At 45.9% G+C, this 8,786-nt stretch overlaps 1 long non-coding RNA gene across 1 annotated transcript; it reads left to right on the plus strand.

Moving 5' to 3' along the window:
* Positions 1-3,508: 3,508 nt before the first annotated feature.
* Positions 3,509-8,550, plus strand: LOC115900002. Its single transcript, XR_004059671.1, has 3 exons — positions 3,509-3,615; positions 5,999-6,065; positions 8,368-8,550. It is a non-coding gene; the product is annotated as an uncharacterized LOC115900002 (long non-coding RNA).
* Positions 8,551-8,786: the final 236 nt, after the last annotated feature.

An 8,786-nucleotide genomic window follows, 5' to 3' on the forward strand; every position in this document is an offset into this window, starting at 1 on the left:
ATGATAGTACCATTGCTCTCCAGCCTGAGCAACAGAGAGACCCTTTCTCTCTCTCTCTCTTTTTTTTTTTTTTAAAGAAAGGCAAAAGGTCTGAAAGCTATTTCTCCAAAGACTATATACAATGATCAATAAACACATGAAAAGATGAGTCATGAGCTATCAGGGAAATGCAAATAAAAACCGCAATGAAATTATATAACACTAGATGGCTATCATAAAAAAGACAAATAATAAAAATTGTTGGTGAGGGTGTGGAGAAATCAGAATTCTCTAACGCTGCTGGTGGGAATGTAAAATAGTGGAGAGACTTTGGAAAACAGTCTGGCAATTCCTCAAAAGGTTAAACGCAGAGTTACCACGTAAGTCCGTTCTATTCTATTTCTAGGTATATAACCCAGAGAAATGAAAACATACACCCATGCAAAAATCTGTGCACAAAAGTTCATAGTAACATTATTCATAATAGCCAAAAAGTGGAAACAACCCAAATGTCCCAAATGTCTATCAAGTGATGAGTGGATTAAAAATTGTGTTATACCCAAACACTAGAATATTACTCAGCAATACAAAGGAGGTGCGGACTCATGTTACAACACAAATAAACCTTGAAAATATTATACTAAGTAAAAGAAGCTGGTTCCAAAAAACCCCACATATTATATGATTCAATTTATATGAAATATCCAGAATAGGCGAATCCATACAAGCCCAAAGTAGATTCTTGGTTTCCTGGGGCTGGAGATGGAGGAGATGAGGGAAGTAAGGGGTGACAGCGACAGGGAATGGAGGTTTCTTTGAGAGGGTGGGGAATATATTTGAAATTGTATTGTAGTAATGGTTGGTTGCACAACTCTGTGAATATAGTAAAAGCCATTGAGTTGTACAATTGAAATCAGTGAATTGTGTGGTATGTGAATTATATTTCAATAAAGCTGTTACCAAAAAGTACATATCCAATTGATATAAAAAGACTGGACTGGAAATACTTTTGCCAAAATGTGTGGTAGGTTATAGGTGGTATTTATTTTCCACTTCGTGTTTTCCTCTAGTAACCAAATTTTCTCCATTACACATGGTTCACAATTTCTTCTCATAATCATAAAAATTGCTACTACAAAAATCAATAAGCAAAAGATTAGATGGTTCCCTTCCCTTCTCTTCCCTTTCCTTTCCTGTAGTGGAGATTTTGTGTGTGAATTGTACTGAAATGTAATTCAAAATGCAGATACATCTTAAAAGCAGAGACATCTTCATCAAGGAAACAGATCCTTTCTTTTTTAAAATTTTATTTTATTTTAAGTTCTGGGACACATGTGCAGAACGTGTTTGTTACATAGGTAAACACATGCCATGGTGGTTTGCTGCACCCATCAACTCATCACCTAGGTTTTAAGCCCCACATGCAGTAGCTATTTATCGTGATGTTTTCCCTCCCCACTCCCCACAGGCCCTCCTGTGTGTTGTTTCCCTCCCTCTCTCCATGTGATCTCATTGTTCAGCTCCCACTTATGAGTGAGAATATGCAGTGTTTGGTTTTCTGTTCCTGTGTTAGTTTTCTGAGAATGATCGCTTCCAGCTTCATGTCCCCGCAAAGGACATGACCTCATTCCTTTTTATGGCTGCATAGTATTCCATGGTGTATATGTACCACATTTTCTTTATCCAATCTGTCATTGTTGGCCATTTGGGTTGATTCCATGTCTTTGCTATTATGAATAGTATGGCAATAAACATATGTGTGCATGTATCTTTATAATAGAATGATTTATATTACTTTGGGTATATACCCAGTAATGGAATTGCTGGGTCAAATGATATCTCTGGTTCTAGATCCTTGAGGAATCACCACACTGTCTTCCACAATGGTTGAACTGATTTACATTCCCACCAACAGTGTCAAAGTGTTCCTAATTCTCCACAGCCTTGCCAGCATCTGTGGTTTCTTAACTTTTTAGTAATTGCCATTCTGACTGGCATGAGATGGTACCTCATTGTGGTTTTGATTTGCATTTCTCTAATGATCAGTGATGTTGAGCTTTTTTTCATATGTTTGTTGGCTGCATAAATGTTTTATTTTGAGAAGTGTCTATTCATGTCCTTGGCCCACTTTTTTATTGTTTTTTTCCTTGTAAAATTTTTTTAAGTTCCTTGTAGATTCTGGATATTAGACCTTTGTCAGATGGGTAGATTGCAAAAATTTTCTTTCATTCTGTAGGTTGCCTGTTCACTCTTGATGATAGTTTCTTTTGCTGTGCAAAAGCTCCTTAGTTTAATTAGATGCTATTTGTCAATTTTTGCTTTTTTTGCAATTGCTTTTATTTCATCATAAAATCTTTGCCCATGCCTATGTCCTGAATGGTACTGCCTGGATTTTCTTTTAGGGTTTTTATGGTTTTGGGTTTTACATTTAAGTCTTTAATCCATCCTGAGCTAATTTTTGTATAAGGTGTAAGGAAGGGGTCCAGTTTCAGTTTACTGAATATGGCTAGCCAGTTTTCCCAGCACCATTTATGAAATAGGGAATCCTTTCCCCATTGTTTGTCTTTGTCAGGTTTGTTGAAGATCAGATGGTTGTAGATGTGTGGTCTTATTTCTGAGATCTCTACTCTGTTCTATTGGTCTGTGTGTCAAAACAGACCGTTTCTATACAGCATCCTTGACAAAAAGGTCCAGCATCCACTACTCCTACACAGTGACAGGAGCAAGCTCACTTCATCCCTCAGCACCATGTTCTGGAGGACTAGTTCTGAAGCTTCTGTCTTGTGTTGAGTTGAAATAGTTCTCCCTAAAGCGCTCCTTGTGGGTCCAGCATTGCCTTCTGAAGCCACAGAGAAGCAGCCTGTTTCTCTTACAATAGCCCTTCAGGTATCTGTAGATAAGTGGGCAATTCCTGGAGACTTTCCTGCTTCAGATTAAATGCTTGCAGCTCCTTCAATCATTCCTTGCATGATGTATGTGTCAGCAAGGCCTGAGTTGCAAGCAGTAGAAACCCATGCTAACTGACTCAGGTAGAAAAGACATTTCATTTGCAAGAAATGGGAGTGGTCATAGGACTGGCAGAACAGTTGGAAATCCAGCTGGAGAAATAGATAGGAACAAGCCAGAAGCACACCGAAACCTGTCCAAAAGCATCCCAGGAGGGCACACCGAGTGCCACGTGGAGCCTGCACCACCATGGGGAGGAAGCAGCCACTGCCTTCCTGAACTGTGAGTCTCAATCAAGAACTTATTGGGGAAAATAGGTAATTGAATTTATCTGGACACCAATTTGCCTGTTAGGTCGGCTTGACTTTCTCTAAAGCCTCAGGCATAGAGTTATTACGGACTGAGTTTGTGCTTCCCTAATACTTACATTGAAGCCCAAACCTCCAGTGTGCCTGTCTTCCGAGATAGCGCTTGTGAGGAGGTGGTGATAAAGGTTAAATGAGGTCGGAAGGGTGGAGCCCTAATCTGATAGGGCTGGGGCCATATAAGGTGGAGAAGAAATAGCAGAGCTCTCTTTCTTCCCAGTTAGGATACAGTAAGAAGGCCACCGGCTGCAAGCCAGGAAGGAAGGCTTCACTCATTACCAAATTGACCAGCACCTTGATCTTGGACATCTCAGGCTTCAGAACTGTGAGCAATAAATTTCTGGTTTTTAAGCCACCTGGTCTGTGGTGTTTTGTTAGGTCAACCCAAGCTGACTAATACAAATGGGTTGGTTATCATTATGTGTTTCCAACCATCCAAAATTTCCACAAAACACAGTAGACCTTTGAGAGACATGAGACCTAGTCATGACCCAGGGTTTTCTCACTCAAGCATGGAAGTTGTACTCACGGTGGTGCTTTTGATGTAGTTTATTCCAGGGAGCATCAAATGAAGCAGAGAAAAGATCATTCAAAGAACCACAGGATTCTTGTAGGATTTTAGGAACCCTCTAGGTGCTACCCCTAGTCCTGAAAGGAGCACCAGGCAGACTACGTACAAGTTGCCTGGGAAGATTTCTTTTTTTTTGAGACGGAGTCTCGCTCTGTCACCCAGGCTGGACTGCAGTGGCCGGATCTCAGCTCACTGCAAGCTCCGCCTCCTGGGTTTACGCCATTCTCCTGCCTCAGCCTCCCGAGTAGCTGGGACTACAGGCGCCCGCCACCTCGCCCGGCTAGTTTTTTGTGTTTTTTAGTAGAGACGGGGTTTCACCGTGTTAGCCAGGATGGTCTCGATCTCCTGACCTCGTGATCCGCCCGTCTCAGCCTCCCAAAGTTTTTTTTTTTTTTTTTTTTTTTTTGAGACAGGGGTTTCGCTCTTGTTTCCCAGGCTGGAGTGCAATGGCACGATCTCAGCTCACCGCAACCTCTGCCTCCCGGGTTTAAGTGATTCTCCCGTCTCAGCCTCCCGAGTAGCTGGGAGTACAGGCATGTGCCACCATACCCGGTTAATATTTTTATGTGTTTTTAGTACAGATGGGGTTTGTCTATGTTGGCTAGGCTGGTCTTGAACTCCTGACCTCAGGTGATCCGCCCGCCTCAGCCTCCCAAAGTGCTTGGATTATAGGCATGAGCCACCACGCCCAGCTGGGAAGCTTTTTAAAAATATAGATCGAAAGCTCTACGCTCTGAGAGTCTACTTTCATCAGCCTGGGAGAGGACCTGGTGTATTTTGAACAGGCGCTCCAGGAGACAGGATTAGGCAGAATCCAGATTGGGAATCCTACTGTGGACAAGCCTCTCGTCCGCAGATGGGAAAACAGGCTAAAGATGAAGACCTTGGGTCCAAGGTTCAGACTAGACCAGCACTTGGGTCTCCTCATCTCTGGGGTATTGGTGTCTGTCTTCACAGCACTGAAAAGTCATCTGTATGTGAAAGAGTCTTTACTAGAGACGCCAGACGATGCCTGGAGGGGACACAGAACTCTGCCATGAGAGAGGTGGTGGGGGCAGTAGAGTTCTGACTGGGAGAAACTGTATGGTCTCCTGGTGACAGTTAACTTAGAGCTGGGCCTTACGAGAGGATAGGCAGGATTCCTTAGAATAAGTAGGATAATGGGGATTTAATAAGCAGATGGAGGGGGTGGAAGAGGATTCCAGGTGGAGGGAACAGCTTGAGTAGAACCTGGCTGGTAGTGGGACTTTGTACGCAGAGTGAGAAAAGATAGCAGCCCCACGTGGCTGCTGCGGGCCTTGTCCAGGGCACTGAGGCATGGCAGGTGCACTTGGAGTTGAAGCTTGGATGGTAGGCTGGGGCTGTAATCCTGTGGTAAACCCTAAAGCCTCAACAACACCCCTGGCTACACAGAGATGCTCGATGAATACCCTATAAAGCCGTTTGATAGCTCACCCCAATTTTGAGAAGCAAAGAATGAGTTGAGACGTTTGTAAGTCATCAGAGAGAGAGATGCCTTCCTATGACTCACGGCACCCAATCTGGAGTGAAGAGAATCTGCCTCAGAGGAAAAAAACTATGTACCCCAAAATCCTACCAAGAAAGAGGTTCCCTCTGCTCACATCCCCACTAAACTCTTCCAGCACCCTGGCATCTATATTTTTGGCTCCTGGTGCCTGTGTTTTTTTGTTTTGTTTTGTTTTTTTGAGATGGAGTCTCGCTCTGTCACCCAGGCTGGAGTGCAGTGGCATGATCTCAGTTCACTGCAACCTCTGTCTCCTGGGTCCAAAAGTGATTCTCCTGCCTCAGCCTCCCGAGTAGTTGGGACTACAGGCACGCACCACCATGCCCGGCTAATTTTTTGTGTTTTAGGAGAGATGGGGTTTCACCATGTTGGCCAGGCTGGTCTCAAACTCCTGACCTCATGATCCGGCCGCCTCAGCCTCCCAAAGTGCTGGGATTATAGGTGTGAGACACCACGCCCGGCCTTGCTCCTGGTGCTTTGAATGCACACAAAGGAGAGGTCAAAAAAACAAGGTAGAAGTGGGGCCTTCCTGGGTGATTCAGAGCAGTGGTTGCAGGTTTGACCGTGCTGGGAGTCAGGTGAATAGAGCATGCTTTACTCCTTTCTTAACAGCACTCAGCCATCATGATACAGGCTTTTCCTGAGGGCACAGGCAGATGCCAAGTAGGCACAGAGTCAGGTAAGTGCAGCCCCAGTTCATGCCAGAGGCCGTCCCAGGCCCCACCCATGACCTCACACCACCTCTTACACACTGCTCCTGGGTCCCAGGAAGGAGTGTGGACTCTTTTGAAGGTGACCGTCTCAGGCAGCTTGCACTCTTGTGCATATAATATGGGGTGGTTGCTGTGTTAGGGTCCTGGAGGAGGTCAGGAAGGGAAGAGGTGCTGAGAGATGCTTAAAAACCTTTCACTCTGAAAGGTGGGATGGGCTGCTGCACAGACACATACTGAGTGGGGTGGGATTGCTCAGGGGTGCAGGAGACACAAGGGACCGTTCTAAGGAAGCTCCCAGGTGCCAAAGAAGCAGCAGTGCTTTCCAGCTGGGTTTCTGAGAAGGCATTAGGGCAGAGTAGCTTTTGAGTTGGAACTTGAAGATGGAGATTTGGAAGTGACCGATGGGAAGAAGCAAGGGAATGGCCTGAAGAAAGGCAGAGAAAATGAACATTCCACGCCCAACCACCAGTCCTCAGCCCCAGTTCTTCTGCCTCCTAAAGGGACATGAGGCAGAGCCCATGAAATGCTTTCAGCATCTCTGAGCATCCACGCTGTTCAGATCACAGTTCTAGGCGCTGACCTGTTTATAAGCTGAGTAGTGGCTAGACCCTGCCTTGTAGGAGCTCAAATGCTTAGTATACCAGGATAGCTCTGATTGAAACCAGAGTGGTATTTTTCTCTGAAGGGCCCTGTCCCTCACCTCATCAGGCTTGCCTCTCATGATCCCACACCCATGAGTCCTCCCCCCATACAATCAACTCCCCTAGCCCTGTAGAAAGCTGTGCTTTCCTTGCCTCATGGCCTTGGCTCCCGCCATTGCCTACATCTAGAGTGCCCTTCCTGAAATGTGTGACTGTCCCCATCTGCCCATGAGGCCTGAGTCCAGTCCCGGCTTCGCTATGACATGACCATACTGATCTTCATCCCTCCCCTGCCCACCCGGCGGAAGCATCTCTCCCTTCTTTGAACTTCACCATGCCATGCATCTTCCTCTGGGTGTGCCATAGTCACCTGCTTACATGACTGATTCTGCCCCCAGCATTAGACTGTGAGTGCCTTGCAGGCAGAGCTATGTGTCCTGATCACCAGAGTCTCGCGCAGCACCTGGCACTTTTAATAGATGGTCAGGAAACATCTTTGTCAGCATAGCATAGCTGGATGTAGAAATCTCTGATAACATAGAGGCCAGAGTTCATCAGAAAGGGTGAGAAGGACTTCACAAGGTTCATTGGAAAGAAATAAAGTTTAGAGATCTGTAGAAGGAGGCAAAGGGCCATTTGAAAGCAGAGAACAGGTGAGGGGCTGTGCGTTAGGAGTGAAAGAGCTCATTGGAGATGGGTGCTCAGGCCTGTGGACTTGGAATGAAAGGGTCTTTCACTACATATCCCATCCACCCACCCGGGAAGCCCTTCACCCTGCCCCCAACCCAGACACATGTCCCAATTGGATGCTGGACAGAGGCCTTGAATATGAGGCAGAAAAACTTTGGCTCAGAATAGGAAGGCCCTGCTGGCTCCTGGAAAGGCTTCTAGCAGGATGAAAACGGTTTTTAAAAGATAGCCTGGATCATTGTCACTCTTTCACTTAAAATGCTTCAGAAGTTTCTCGTTTTTGTTAGCATGCAGAAAGAACTCAAAGCTCAGATGGTCTGGGTCCTATTGCTTCATCAAGCTCAGCCTGCCTGGAGGCAGCCACTGTGTTGCTCCCTCTCTTCATCCTCCCTCTGTACCCTCTCTTGCCACAGGACATTTGCACAGGTGGTTCCCTCTAACTGGAACACTAAGAAATATGGAAGTAAAGAGGGTTGGGAGAAAAGGCAGGAGTCACAGGTGACTGTGTGGGATGAGGAGAGTTATTAAAACTTTTTTTTTTTAGAAGGAGTCTCGCTCTGTCGCCCAGGCTGGAGTGTAGTGGTGCCATCTTGGGTCACTGCAACCTTGACCTCCTGGGGTCAAGCGCTTCCCCTGCCTCAGCCTCCCGAGTAGTTGGGATTACAGGTGCGTGCCACCAACCCTGGCTAATCTTTGTATTTTTAGTAGAGACAAGGTTTCACCATGTTGACCAGGCTGGTCTCAAACTCCTGACCTCAGGTGATCAGCCTACCTTGGCCTCCCAAAGTGCTGGGATTACAGGCGTGAGCCACCGCACCCGGCCGAAAACATTAAGAGCAGGTAGACGTTACTCTGGACACCAAATTAAGGAGTGTGCTGAGCTGAAAGAGAAAAGGAGAATAAAATGGACCTGACACATACAGTGTTTCTCTTGCAGAGGGAGAACCGTGGACACAGAACCATAGAAGCTGAGCTCTCACTACTGGATTCAAGTCCCAGACATAATACTTGCTGGCTGTGTGGCCTTGGGAAGGCACATGACCACTCTCAGTGAAAGTGAAACTGGAAAGTTTCTGCTCCGCAGAGATTTTCTTACAAATGAGATGAGTTCGCAAGAACAGAAAACCAAACATCGCATGTTCTCACTCATGGGTGGGAACTGAGCAATGAGATCACTTGGACTCGGGAAGGGGAACATGACACACTGGGGCCTATCATGGGGAGGGGGGAGGGGGGAGGGGGGAAGGATGGCATTGAGAGTTACACCTGATGTAAATGACGAATTGATGGGTGCTGACGGGTTGATGGGTGCAGCACACCAACATGGCACAAGTGTGCATATGTAACAAACCTGCA

The sequence above is a fragment of the Rhinopithecus roxellana genome, chromosome 1, assembly GCF_007565055.1.
Source record: "Rhinopithecus roxellana isolate Shanxi Qingling chromosome 1, ASM756505v1, whole genome shotgun sequence".
NCBI lineage: Eukaryota > Metazoa > Chordata > Mammalia > Primates > Cercopithecidae > Rhinopithecus > Rhinopithecus roxellana.